General features: G+C 34.2%; 1 long non-coding RNA gene across 1 annotated transcript; it reads left to right on the top strand.

Moving 5' to 3' along the window:
* The first annotated feature begins 5,956 nt into the window (after positions 1-5,956).
* On the top strand, positions 5,957-14,921 carry LOC113232333. The gene is made up of 3 exons (XR_003310613.1): positions 5,957-5,991; positions 6,991-7,122; positions 14,795-14,921. It is a non-coding gene; the product is annotated as an uncharacterized LOC113232333 (long non-coding RNA).
* Positions 14,922-15,590: the final 669 nt, after the last annotated feature.

Below are 15,590 nucleotides of genomic sequence, written 5' to 3'. Positions count from 1 at the left end.
AAAACCTATAACCAATTGTTAAACCCGTATGCTCACATTACAAAGCTATCCTGCTTGTCATAACTAATGCATTTGCATTTTTGTAACTTTCGATATATTAGCACCTTAAAGGTGTTTTTTCTCTGAAAAATATCAATTACGCTATTTTCCTTAACAATAAAACTGAAAGTAATTGCCAAATAAACACATAGTGTGGGGGGAGAGGGGGCCGGACCAGATAGCTCATTATACTGAAGAATGTCATAAAAGGTTAAGATGTATTGACTTTCCCATGGAATTAAGCCACTGTGCTGATAAGTACTGTGGCGAAATCAAGCATAGGAATGTAATTGATTCTTTGTATAAAAATATTGTGTCTGTCCTCTGCACAGCCGCAACCGTTACTTGTGAGAGAAGAAAGCGTAAATCTGGTAATCAGGTAGCAGGGTGGAACAAGCACGTCAAGGACGCTCATAGGGCGGCTGGGCAGAAGTTTCAAGAATGGACGCTTTATGGTAGACCTAAATGTGGCAGTATATTTGATGAAATGTGTAAAACTCGAAAAATTTTCAGATCTCGCCTTAAATGGTGCCAAGATCATCAAACTCAAATTAAAATGGATATAATAGCCTCACATCATTCCAAAAAGGATTTTCGTTCGTTCTGGAAGGCTGCAAATAGCACAAAATTTCGATCTGGCTGCCCTATAAGCGTTGACGGGAAAAGTAATTTGAAAGACATTGCTAATCTCTTTAAGGATAACTTTCTTGAAAAGTCTCCTTTAGGACCATCGCGAGAGTGGTTGGACGATGCTGAGACCAACGATAAACAAATTGCTCCTAGATACACTGCCAAGGATGTAGCCGAGGCCATTAAATTGATTTCTCGTGGGAAATCCCCTGGGCACGATGGTCTCAGCATTGAGCATCTTCAGTACGCGGGTCTTCATATCTCTAGAGTATTGGCAATGCTCTACACGCTGTGTGTAAGACACTGTTATTTGCCTGGGAGTTTTATGAAAACTATTGTTATCCCTGTAGTCAAAAATAAAGCTGGGGATTTGTACAACTCCAGTAATTATAGACCAATCTCCCTCGCGACTATTGTTGCGAAAGTGTTTGATAGTATGCTTAATGCACAGTTAAACAAACATGTGTGTCTCAATCACAACCAATTCGGCTTTAGACCAGGGTTATCAACTGAGAGCGCGATACTGTGTCTTAAGCATACTGTCAAATATTACGTAGATAGAAAGACACCGGTTTACGCTAGCTTCTTAGATTTATCTAGGGCTTTTGACCTGGTGTCCTATAAAGTTTTATGGAAGAAGTTGGAAGCCATAAAACTACCTCCAGAAACCATACGTATACTCAGATACTGGTATGGAAACCAGGTCAACAGCGTTAGATGGTCGGGTACTATGTCGGATCAGTATACGTTGGAGTGCGGGGTGAGACAAGGAGGGTTGACCTCGCCAACGCTCTTCAACGTGTACGTAAATGGGCTTCTCGATGTGTTGGGCAAAATGCATGTAGGATGTCACATCGACTCAGTGAGTGTAAACAATATAAGTTATGCTGATGACATCGTTTTGCTCAGTGCATCGGCTTGTGGCTTACGTAAATTACTGGCTGTGTGTGAGGAGTACGCCGTTCAACATGGGCTTAAATACAATGTTAAAAAAAGCCAATACATGGTGTTCGAACCCAGCTGTTACAAAGTGTCTGAAGTGCCTCCCATCAGTCTGAATAGTATTCCACTCTAAAGGGTGAGGAGTTTTAAATATTTAGGACATATTGTAACGGCTGACCTAAAGGACAATATGGACATCGAGCGGGAACGGATGGCCCTGTCCATAAGGGCTAACATGATTTCCCGTAAATTCGCGCGCTGTACGAAGGATGTTAAAATAACATTATTCAGAGCATACTGTACATCTCTATATACATGCAGCTTATGGAGGCACTACACGCAGAGGACCTATGGGTCCCTCCGAGTCCAATATAATGACGCGTTCCGGGTGCTGGTGGGGCTGCCCCGCTTCTGTAGCGCATCAGGGATGTTCGCTGAAGCGCGCGTCGATTGTTTTTATACAAGCATCCGCAAACGAAGCGCATCTCTGGTGTGCCGGGTGCGGGCCAGCCCCAACCCTATCCTTAAGCTGATAGCGGATAGAAACCAATGTCCGTACTTGAGACACTGTTGTGAAAAACATATTTCCAGCAGTGTCTACTATGTATAATATTTTATTGTTTTTGTGTGTTTTGTGTATACTAATATTAGTTAATAAGAGTGTGTATACTAACAAAAATGAGTTTTTATTACTTCCAATAAATAAATTATTATATTATATTATATTATATTATATTATAAATTAGATTAGCAGTGGCTGTTGCTACTGACTGACATAGAAGTTCCTTTATCTCTAATATTAAGATGTTTAGTAAGCACAGCACCAATAATAATAACAATAACTTATCAGATTTCCTTTACCTTTATTATCTCTAATTATAAGATATTTTATTAAAACGGCGCCTTAACAAAAATTACGAATTCGTTAGTTTACACTTGTTATTTTTATTACAATTATGGAGAAGTCATTGCTTCTTTACATTTGCTTAGAGCGATATTATTCAGTGATATAATTAATAATAAACACAAATTAAAAAGAAAAACTAATAATTATGTAGGCATGGCGTAATGGGAATAATATATTTAAATTTTGTTTGTTCTGGGGCTTATACGTTACGAGGGGAAAAACAGCAGATTGTTTTGTTTTTGTTTATCGTTAATATAATACATTGATTCGAGTATGAAATGTATTTCATTTCCTCTGAACAACTCTATGATCTACTGTAGACCATGGGGTGATCCAGTCTGCATACACCCTTGTACAAAGTGGACCAATTAATTTTTATTTAAATAGCGCTTTCCGCTGTTTATTTAAATGATGGATACTAAAATTACTGATATTCCGGTACACTATACATCAACCAATTTTCAAGTAATTACGACTGATAGTTTCCGAGTAATCGACGGCCAAAAAAAGAGACCCACTGTCAACCACTTGACCCTAAGTAATGTATATAAGCAATGTAAATAATAATGTAAGTTTACAAACATAATATTAAATTACAACAATAGACACCAAATATGAATATATATAGGTACGGAAATTCAGATTTACAGGTATCAAACCCATCGATAGGGAAATATCTATATAGCGAGACATATCTGCTCAGACAAAAGATGTTTTTTGTATTCACGCTTAAATAACCATAATCTAATGCTGATTAACCTTATATAAGTATATCTAATCGTGTAATGAAGAGTCATTACAATTTATCAGTGATCATATTCTAAAAATTTAAAAAAAATGGTATCGGTACATAGAGTAGTAAACATTTTTTGCTTTTTAACGCTTCTGAATAAGTTATTTTAAAACTTATTGGCTGTTGACGTTTTAAAGGCAGAATATAGTTACAATAATGCTAAAAAAACGAACCAAAAACCGAGGCCAGGATTTATAAACTTTAAATTGAAAACTGTGTCAATTTAGAAAAGCACGTCTTTTGCAAGACCGATAAGCGTCGCATTAAAATGAAACCGCGTGTTAAGGTTCACTTAAAAGCTGCTTAACATTCATGACATCCTTAGAATCTTTAGATTTAAGTATACTGCCGTACATAATTGCCTGCTGATGTTGTCCGGTCTTTTCTTTTACGTATTTTTAAAATCAGAACGTAAAATCATAGATCCATTCTGCTTTGACATTTTCACAGAAATGTGAAAGTCAAATTAACTAATAAAAGTTTACAGAAACGTTAATTCGCTAAATGAAAGAGCGCCTTCGCGAATTGAATGACAATAAAAATGAAAATCAATGCCAATAATTGTCAGTAGGTACTTTGACGATTTTATCAATCAGGCTCACAAAATATCAAGTGGATTCTTATCGGTACGGTTGTTAATAAATCAATCGGACTATCTACTCGTGATGGAACTTCGCATTTCTAGCACGTTGCATAAGGTGGAAGTGCGAAAAGCTGTGTAACATAAACACATAGTAATGTATAAGGCAAAAATGCTAAATAAGATACAACCAAGATACCTAATACAGCATTTTACACTTGGTGTAATAAAGCCACATCAACGAAATAACAACTTTTCGGGAAAAGTGTTAAGATTCCACGAACGATAATTATTTCGATAACTTTTTTATGTTTAAATAGAAAAGTTATAAAATCTCAGTAGGTATCAAATCATTTCATCATTGAAAACAATTAATTTATAAAAGTATTAATCACTGTATAAGAGATGCAATATATGTAAATTATATAACTTATTAATATTTTGCACCGTGTAATAAGGTCACGTCCGCAAAATAGCTTTTCAGGAGAGAGGTTTTATGATTCTGCGAACAAAATTAGTCGATATTTTTTATGCTTAAACAGAGGACTAACAATACTTCACGTAAGCATAATTTGTTTCATGTATTTCTTTATATTATTATTATGATTTACACGTGATAAAAGCACTTTTGAATGAGTTTGTTTCATGTAGTTCGTATTCTTTTTAAGATTCACCCGCGATAAAAGCACTTCTGACGTATGTTCACATGTGACATTAATATAGCCAAGGCATATACAAATGACTTATTTAGCGGAAAAGGTGTGATAAAAAAAGGTGTGGCGTTAGGAGTAGTTATTATGAGTAATTTGTGCGGAGCTGAATGAAATCTTTCTAGACAAATCTATTTGGAGTATTAGACGCCGTCCAGTTAGCGCTTTTAAGCATGTCCAACGATGGACAACGCATGCAATTGCTATACATGTGTGGTACCTTTGTAGACACTGAACCTTATCTTGAGTTATCTCACAGTCCCGTGTGTGAAGTTATAAAATCTTATGTTGGAAGAGGAGTCAGAGTTTTTGAAAGCGTAAAGAATTATTATTGATATAAAGGTCGAACAACGCAAGGAAAAATTCCTTCCACCTGACTGAACTCGAGCCAATGTCTGTTATGACAAAAAAATATCTGAAAGAACGTTTCAGCTTTCTCAGGCTCCAGGATAAGCCCTGTCGCTTTCTCGTTAGGTCCCACTTATCTTTTCTATCCTGCAATTCCAGTTTTCATTCTCACTCCTTCACTGTTCATGCGGTCAGACTTTGGAACGCACTTCCCATTACTGTTGATGATAGTAAATCTTTCGCAACGCACTTCCCATTACTGTTGACGATAGTAAATCTTTCGCAATTCTCAGCACTAATTATCGAGTCCCATACTTTTTATAGGTATTATAAGTACGAAATATTTAATAATTTAACGTTTTTGATATTGTTTTTTTTAATACATAATTTTTGTTTTGTTGTCCACGTAAACCCGTCATTGTAATTATTGTGTCCTGTCCTTTAGTTAGGTCTGCAGGTAGAAATTTCTGTCAGAAATAAGCAGTGCCTTTTGTTTGTGCTTTCCTTGTTACTAAATGTGTTTCTGTGTTTTACTGCGCAATATATGTATATATGATTAAATAAATAAAAAATAGTACCTATAGTAAAAAGTTTCTCATATGTAACGCTGACGACAAGAGAGAAATTTAAACCCAAACTATCTGTAACAAATGCACAGAGGAATTCGTAAATTGTGCTGACTCAAACTGTAGCCCAGTTGGTTACGACAGAGACATCGAAGGACTTTTTTTGTGTTGTTTGATCTGTGTTAATAACAACAAACAAATGAATGAAAATGAAAATCATCTTGATTTTCAATAAATAAATATAGCATGAAGAATGTTCTATGACCCCCTTTAAAAACCAACCCACCTTTGATTAAGATAAGAAATCATACCAAATTCTATTCCACGTATAGAGAGTTTTCAAAAATTCAACATTACAAGATGAATGGTTCATAAGCTTATGACAAGACTCTTTCCCTGGACATTCTTATACAGCGCTATTTGACGACACCCGGCAACCGACTACATTTACCAGCTTCAGACGACATCTTGTTCTGGTAAGCCATAAGCAAACTATACCTATGAATCTTACAGTGGACAATTCGGCTAGATTTGAATTTTAAAGTGTTGTAGGTATATGTATGTTGTCCCATTTCAGCTCGTATACATAAACCTTCAACAGTCTGCATCCTTCAAAACATTTCATGATTAGACTAATGATATTCAAGTTACAAAATACTAACTTTTAACCAAGTTTAGCCAAGCTTTCCACGGAAAGTCATGTAACGTGATATGTAGTTAATTACTTGTCTTCTTTGTTTATATACGAATAAGAAAAATAAAATAGGTAGCTAGCACATGCTTTTCTGATAATGAAGCTTCCTTCCTCGGGTCACTGGGGAATCGGTTACGAGTTGAATGTAGAAAAACATGTCGTATTAAGTAAAAGTTATATGACAAGTCACGTGTAAATCTTCTTCGATACTTTAGCTCTTAATGGTGACCGGTAACATAATACTATATAATCATACCAATCAAAAGCTCTTCAAAGGCACAACAAGGACCAGTGGTAAATAAGTGTATAACGACGTGTTGTATTTTTCTAATATTCTCCTGAAAATTCAAAAAAATCCTTTTAATTTTTTTTAAGAGTAGAACATAAGAAAGGTGTCGCCCAAAGCCGGGGACTAATAGATTTGGCAGTTGTGATATACAATTATTACAACGCACAAATCAAAACAATGACAGCTTTAAAAAATCGAACATTAAAAATTTAGGAAATGAAACTATTTTTCCGGATTTAAATCGCGTATATTTGTTTTTTCAAACAAACCGACGTTTCAGTCAACCGTGGCCATGGGACCTGTAAAGGGCCCGAAACGTCGGTTTGTTTGAAAAAACAAATATACGCGATTTAAATCCGGAAAAATAGTTTCATTTCCTAGGTGTAACAATCGCGAAAACCTAAGAACTCGATATTAAAAATTTATGTAATATTTTTTTCCTTGTGCTGTGATCTCTTTTCAAATTAAAAACAAATATTTTAAACTCGGCAGCTCAGCCTCATGTGGAGAGTACACTACCACCACAACCATGTGGGCCTACATCATAGCCGCGGCTCGGGGCCGCTCTCGAAAATCCGTCCACGAGCGTAAATCTACCAACACTTCCAACGACTTTCCTTTGACGTAAGTATATCTTTAGTTGCACTAGCAATAGCTTAAGACAAAAAAATTATTTAGGAATAAGAAACCCAAAGTTACTAAGGGAAAACAATATAAACTTAGTCATAAATGTATAATGCAGTCTTGTTAACCGAGTGGTTCAAAGGAAAATGGGAAAAGGCGGCCTCAAAGCTTCCTTCAAAATAAATTTATAATTAAACGTAATGATTATTGAAATTTTAGTTTAACTAGACGTCTAGCTCTAAAAATTATAGAGTTAAAAAATCAAAGAGTTTTAATTTTCTTTGGAATGAGGCACAATAATTAATTATTTTTGGGTTATTATGAGGTACCTAATGTATCACAGATATGACATTGATATTTATTATTCTAGGAATTTATATATATAAATAGTGGGTGTTGTTGAAACAATTTTGAATATGTATTTGTATCCTAAAGCTAGCATTCTGAACTTGTCGCCGTCTTATTAAGATCGATTTGTGCTCGCGCCTCACCTCGTTTTGCCCAAATCATCATAAAAAATGAACCTAAGTTTCGTTTTCATTTTCAAATCATATTAAATTTGTAACATCATGGCAGCGTATCTAATAAGCCTCAATTTCAAAATAATATTAATGCCATAGAGTAATTAATAATACAACCAGTTTAGTCTTTGTGGAAATAATTGCCTTAAATGGGATACTGAGCGAGTGAGCGTACACACAGTGGGCACTCATACTGTATTAGTGGTATCATACCTAGACATCATCACGCCTGTCTCCCGCCGGAGGTAGCAGAGACCAGATTTGCTACTGATACGCTCCTGACAAACCTCTTTGGCCTCCTCCACTACCATCATACATGCCAGTTTATCATAATAGTGTCAAATTATTATATACAATATTATCTTAGATCAATACTCGTACGTCAGACCAATATTCAGTTTTTAAAAGAGATAGAGCAATCGTAAATTGAAACGACAACTTGAAGAGTAGGATAAAAAAATGTATTTTATAATCATTTAGCAGACAAAATTATTTCCAATTTCTTTTAACTTCAATTTTCTACTTACTGTGAGTTTTAAATTATGTTACAATATCACAACTTATGACACCAGTCGGAATTACGTGAAGACTGTCATAAATAGGTTTTAATAAACATAACAACTTTATGAAATACCGTAGTTATAAATAAAGTACATTCTGTGGTAACTAAAAACATGGTCATTAAGTACAATTTCTTACATTCTAATTACACTTCTTAAAATTGCAGTAAATCTCGATATAATATGATAATAAACTTATTCTTTGACGGAAATAACTGACAGGTTATTCCATATTGGTCACCGGAGGCATTTACGAGGAGATCCAACAGTTCATTTGCTAGAAGTTTTCGCCTGTGGCCCCCAGGGACCCAGAGTTTCTGCAAAAGGCACAAAGCTATAGCACTGAGCAAGGTTGGCGTATTAGAACCTTTTGCAATTCTCAGCCGCTCTGGCGACAGATCCTGCGCCGTCAACGCTTGCAAGGACATGGGAAGGGTTTAAATAGAACTGATGTTATACACTGATATTATTGTGGTGAAGATTTACACTCGCGTCCACTTTAGTAGTGTATTCGGTTCAAAGTATTGCAAATGAATTTAAATTTTAGCTACAGAAAAGTAAACAGGTAATCATTTGTTGATTCAATTTTGTAAAAGAGATGAATATAGTTTCTCGCAAAATACCTTTTTATAAACACAGTTACAATGAAAATGGCCAGTGCGACATTTTATCACATTCAATATACATGAATGATTTTAAATTACATTTACGTATAATTTATCATTTACCTACAATTTTATTTTAAACCGTCAATGAAATGCATAGCGTAAAAATGTCAAGTAATTTAAACATGGAGGTGCAAGACTTAGCGAAATGTACTTTGGTAATAAAACTACAGCCCTATCGACTAGGCGAAATGTCGATTCCCTACCAAAGCGCAACAGTCTTTTTTTATCTTTTTTTCTCACAGTTCTGTACATTTGCATGCGGAAAACTTAGAATTAAATTATTTTCCCAAACGCTTAACATGGCAACCTTTGACCTTAATTGTATATTATATTAAGACATAGATCGAAATTTAAAATTTGGTTAGAATTGTATTTGGTATCCTGATTTCAAATTTTATGCAATTCGGTCGTAAATTGTGCAATTTAAGTGAATGCCAATAAAGTGTAGCTTGCTTCGCTCGCTGCGCTTCGAATAAGATCTAGTAAGTACCTATATTATTGCATAGGCACTACGGTATTTGGTATTACACTTTTGAGCAGTTATGGAAAGACATTAATTGTACGTCTAGTGACCACGATGGCCATTTAATTTCCAAACATAATTAACGTTTTTAGGTTAAAACACTCGATTTATTCCAAACTAACAGCTCCTCTTCTTCTATGTCCTGTTGCAAATTTTAACGAAAACAATGAGAAGGAAACATTTCGAGTACAATATCTTTTTCTTGTTATGATACCAAGTCACGGGACGAACAAATCGTGCGCATGATGATAAGCGACACTACTTACATAGCAGTTGCAGCTTTAAATCGTAAAGATCTGAGAGGTACTGCCACTGCGTCTGACAAGTCCTATGTGCCTGTAATTTTACCAGCACCCTTACCTTTCAACACTGGAACGCTGGAACGCAGTAATGCTTACATTACTGCTTGGCGGCAGAAATAAGTAACGCTCACAACGCTCACAATCAACATAGCCCCGCACTAGGGAAACCCTGTGTCGCGGGTGCCATGGACACACACGTAGACAACCACAAATTACACCCAAACTCACGAGAGAAATAAATGTAGGTCATACAAATATTTCTCCCGGCCCGGGAATCGATCCTGGGACCTCTGCGTAGCAGTCCGGCATGGTAACCGTTCGGCCACGGAGGCAGTTAAAAGTAAGTAAGTAAGTAAAGTAAGGTGGCTACTTCGCTGGACGAACAATAATAGCAATAGCAATAAAGCTCCTTGTGGTAGAACAAGGAGCTTTATTGCTACCAATAATCTTATACGTAAAAAAAGCAGATATGTTAAGATCCGCATCTTGAAAACTTGAAAATCAGACAACTGTATGATCTCGCAAACAGTATTCCTCAAAAAAAGACGAATCTAACATTATAAATTGCGTCATTTTATTCAAATTTCAAGAAAAATGCCATAATGTGTACCTATTTAGAAAATTCATTAATTACCAAGTTACAGTAAATAAAAGACAAATAATCACATATTACGCGTTGTTTAGCAAAAATATTTACATTATTTCTATATTTTATTTATTTTTCTGTTTATGTTAATTATAAATTAAAACAGTTTAAAACAGAGTGAATTATTTATGTAGTGAGTGCGATAAGGACGCATGAACTTCAGTCATGGATTATAGGTTTATACGAACATTGTAGGCAGTAAAGTCATCAATTTGGCAGATGAGCGACGGTATTGTACGCGGAAGTCTTATTTATACAGGACCCCGATTCAGAACTCTTCGATATTTTAACCGAATCGTTCGATTGGATATCGTTCTCGAATCAAAGGGCGTTTTCCGAGCTATTCAGAACATGACGAGTTATCTTTCGTTTCGGATTCGGATACGATATCGTCATCCAACAACGAAATTAGTCGGCGAATATAGATTATAAGAAAAATGAAAATCCTTTTATGTACATTTTTAAGACTTTAAAGGCCTGAAATATAGGAATGCAAGACTAACGTCTTGCATTAAAATAACATAATAAAATTGAAGAAAATCCAGACTTAATTTAAAATAATAAGACATTTCATATTACATTCTTGCTTTGTAAACAATAGGACGTTCGGCATCTTTCATTCGATAATTGTGTTCTGAATAACGTTTGTAGCCTTTGCTGGCCGAAAAGTTAGAGCAATCGTACGGGTGTGAACTCATTTCCGTTCGGTTTCGAATACGACAGTTTGACGTTTGATTCGGGTGTTGTGAATAAAAATGAAAAGAAATCGGTCGACAACTGAGTTATCGTAAGGTTCTGAATCGACCCCGAGATTTATAACGTACGTTTTTATGCTACACATGCAGTGTACAATAATTTCTTACAATATGACAGAACACAGAATTAAAAAATAAATATTTTTCTATTAAATTGCAAATTAACAAGCCAAAAACATCAACTTAACTCTTACATTTTTTTAACGCAGAATTAATTTTCTGTTAGAAAGAAAGAAAGAAAGAAAAGTAAAAAAAAGTAACTGTTCAAAACATCCGTCCCTTATTTCTATACCCTTAAATAAATGTGTAAGATTATTAAAAGTACGTGTCAGGCCATAGCATGATAATTCAATTCATTGAAAACATTCGCGTTAATGAATGCTTTTAAGAGTGCCTTTTTTGAACCACCTCGATTACTTCAGTTTTTGAAAAACTATATTATACCGTGTTCCTTGAATTGAGTCTTCAAATTGTATATATATTTAGCATACATATCAACATTCTTTTTTGATATCTTAGCACTAATCATTAAGGAATCATTTTTAAGTTGATCTATATCTATATAAGCATCTGCTTAAGCATCGATTTCATCGTCGTTAAATAGATACTCGTTTGTTAGGAGACCAATTCTGCGGTCGTAACGAAAAAAGGCACAACTATGTGTACTTTATACAGCAGTTGTGCCTTATTTTGTTCCGAGGGCAGAATTATATTTAATAGCGAAAGAACACACGACGGTTGTGGAAATCTTTGACACAACAAACAAATCTATTTATTACCTAAGAAATAGCATTGTACCAAGCTAGACAACTCTATTTGACTTAATAAAATAAATTGGTATTCCTTTTTCAATTGTTTTTTACTTTTTATCTACTTTTCGGAATGTCCATTCTGTTCAACAAAATCATAATCATCTATGTCCCCGGCAATGCAAATGACGCGCGATTTTTTGAAAAGGTTTATATAGGTCGCGCGACAGATTTCAAACGTATCCGCGAATACGAAACGTAACATTATCTTGTGTCTAAGATCAAAGATTGCTACTAAATATCACATAAATATCATATACAATATCTCTTCGTACAGGAAAAAGCAAATACAAAATGTGAGATTAACACTGACTAAATATTGAACACCAACAAAACAATGAAACAGATAGATACCTAATTATAATAATAATAATTCCATTTACTTACTCAAATTTTATACCACATCAATTGCAGCTGCTCGAAACTATTAAGGGTGTAATTCCAAGTACAACAGAGGCTATAGAATGATTACAGGCCTTTCCGATTAATGTTGAAGTGTTATTGGTAATATAACGGAGTTGATGAATGGAAATATTTTATCGTCGCGCCGGCTTTATCTTACGAAACTGAAGTTAGATTAAAGAACCCTTTTTGTAGCGAATATTAAGGTATGCGTGAAAAATAAGTACTACACTACTACTTGGATCAAAATACGTGTACGTACGTGTACGTATTTTGATCCAAGTTGCTGATATCGTGTTGATGATAACCAATGTAATGACATCAAACGCGTAGAAAGATTGCTAAAGTTATTGTTAATGATTTCAATAGACTTAGATTATGTTGTCAAACAAAAAACAACATTTTTCTATTAGCCTTAATAGAAAAATGTTGTCAAATTCGCTTGTTTCAATTGCCCATCACTAACGAAACTCGGCATAAGCATTCGTAAAGCGCCAGACGCCGCTTGACATCATTGATTGCTTACAAAATCCATATAACTTTATAGAGTAACTTTTATTTATAATTAAGGGAAACAAATTGCGTTAAACTCAGTAACGTGGCGAGATATGTTACGACAAGCAACTTTATTTGAGCTGCCTATTTTTAGAAATGTCTACAGGAAGAAAATTCCGTGTTGAATTCGCAGGGAACGCACCGAATAAAGCTTGATTGTGATTATAGCAAATATAATCCACAAATGGATATTTACATCGTAACAAAGCATGATCCCTATTGTTGTACTAATATCTCGCCTATCGAATGTGTAACACTTACAACGAAAGAAGTATTAGCCGTCCTGTTTTAGATGTATTTAGTGATAATATCGATTCCCTTCAAAAGTAAATTAATTATAGGGTCCTACGATACTTCTCAGTACATTCTGTTGCTATCTAATTTAAATTAGATAATTTGTTTTTAATTTGTCGAAAATTTTAATATACGAAAGATTGTCCACTGAACAGTTATTGGCAGCTATAGCTATCAGTAACTGTCAAAATGTTCACTTTTGGTCAAAGGTCACTGGTAACTATAGTTACCAGTAAATTACAGTACCCGATTGGTGAACTGTTTTACAAATAACTTTGGTGTTACCACATGTATTAACACCAAATTTTTAATATAAAGAAACAAATATTCATGATGCGTCTCTGTAACAGAAAAAAATGTGAAAAAAGAAACTTTGGTGGGATTGTTGACGTTTAGTGTTTGATGAAGACTTTAATTGTGATAGATGACATTATTAATTAATTTCTGTAATTATTACTTATCAAAATGATCGTCAGGATGTGCTTTTTCAGATGGTGTTAAAACTTTACCATTTGATATCTTATGGGAATCACAATCTTATTGGAAAAAAAGGTCATCAAAGTGGAGGTCATTGCACCTAGTGATTGTTTTTTGGAAAAAAAACTTATTCATTATTAAAATACTTTTTGGAGTAAAATTTCACTCAAAAACATAACTTTATTCAATATAGGTTGTATTAAAACCTTTTTTAGGTCGTTACATTGTGAGTTGTGATACAATCGTGAATTTTCTTCCTCGCGACTTATAGTTTTTTTACGCCATTTTCGCAAATTTTCTCGATTTTCGTCGCAACCCGCGACTGTTATCAATTTATTTTAAAAATAGTTACACATTATTTTCATATGAATCTAGTGTTAATCGATAGGTATTTATATCCTTGTCATCGTTATATATGTTTTGTTTCTTAATAAAGTGTAAGTATATACAAAGTTATTAGAAGTTAAAGCGTAAAATACTATGAAAATTTCTCAGAAGTGTTCAGTGTACTCAGAAATTAACAAATAAAGTCGTCATATTACAATCATAACTGTAGTCTAAACAAAAGCTACTTAAATGCTCTTATCGCTATATATATATTCTTTTTACAGTAGCTTAATAGATTCTTGACTTTCAAGTGTTTATATTATACATGTCTTATCGCCGCCCGTAATGTAAACAATAAAAAAATACCAACTGATTAGAAAAGTGACAGGTATCAAATGTCACGCGCGCCGACGATCAAGTAGGTTGATTTGAGATTGCTTTCAACACTTATAATTGTTGTGTTTGCAATGTAGAACACCCGAGTCAAATAAGGTAAAAAGTATTTGTGAACATAATATTAGTGTTGCTAATAAATAAATCAATAAAAAAACAGTAAAAAAATCTTAAAAGATATGTATATATCTTTTAAAATATTTTTACTGAACAGAATTGATTCAAAACTAATATACAATAATTCGAAATAACTTTATCCTCTGACTGGTGGATCACTTTTGTAACTTCGCTTCGTTATTATCCCTTTAACTACTTTCACAAATAACGTAATTCTTAAACACATAACATACTTTTGCTCTCTAACTATTGCAAATACGAAAATATTGTTAATAAATATAGATAGTATTATTGATACAAACAGGAATTTTTCTTTGTGTTAGGTACAAAGAAAAATTCCTTCGATCCGGCTGGATACGAAACAGCGCCTGTTTGCCAGAACGAGACTAACAGCTTTCTCAACTGAGCTACGGAACGAATCAGCAGACCACGCGAATTTCTTCATGTGCTTGTTGCCGATATTTGTTTTTTATTTAAACGACTTAATTCGAAGGATTTATTTTCTTTTTTTCCCATTTTTTTAATAACACTAAACTAGTAGAATATTTTCACAAAAAATATAATTATGAATTCCATGGTAGACAATATGGTATTCAATAAAATATAGCATTATAGTGAATGCCATCGATAAGAAGAATAATATAAAATACTGCAAATATAGATATTTTGATCCTTTCATATTTTCCTTATAAAATTTTCCTTTAGCACTTAATAATCCCTATAGAAATTGGAAATTGGCTTATACTTTCCGAGTAGATGGAACCAGCTAAGTACGAAGGAATATTGATTTTCAATATTGGTACTGGGTACACGGAATTTATTGATATTATACGTATATGTAAAAGACCAAGTCCTGAGTTTGTGATGTAAGCACTGAATGGGGAGAATCTATTGTATGAAAATTCTAAACACTGAAGTAAGGAATGTATTCACTGATTTCAGATGGATGGATCAAAGTTTGGTCCATCGCTTTGGTGACCTTCCGCGCATGCTAGTGCCATTTGCTCTAATCTTTACTCAATATTCAAAAATACAAGGGTATTTTTGAATATTGAGTAAATTCAGAAAAACATCAAAGGGAGGTGAAGTGCCCCCATAAGGCTCCTTAGCCTTATGGGG

This window comes from Hyposmocoma kahamanoa, unplaced genomic scaffold (assembly GCF_003589595.1).
Source record: "Hyposmocoma kahamanoa isolate Upper Pololo Valley unplaced genomic scaffold, ASM358959v1 73979, whole genome shotgun sequence".
In the NCBI taxonomy this organism is placed as follows: Eukaryota; Metazoa; Arthropoda; class Insecta; order Lepidoptera; family Cosmopterigidae; genus Hyposmocoma; species Hyposmocoma kahamanoa.
The sequence above is the reverse complement of the archived record's forward strand: the minus strand, read 5'-3'. Positions and strand labels throughout refer to the sequence as shown.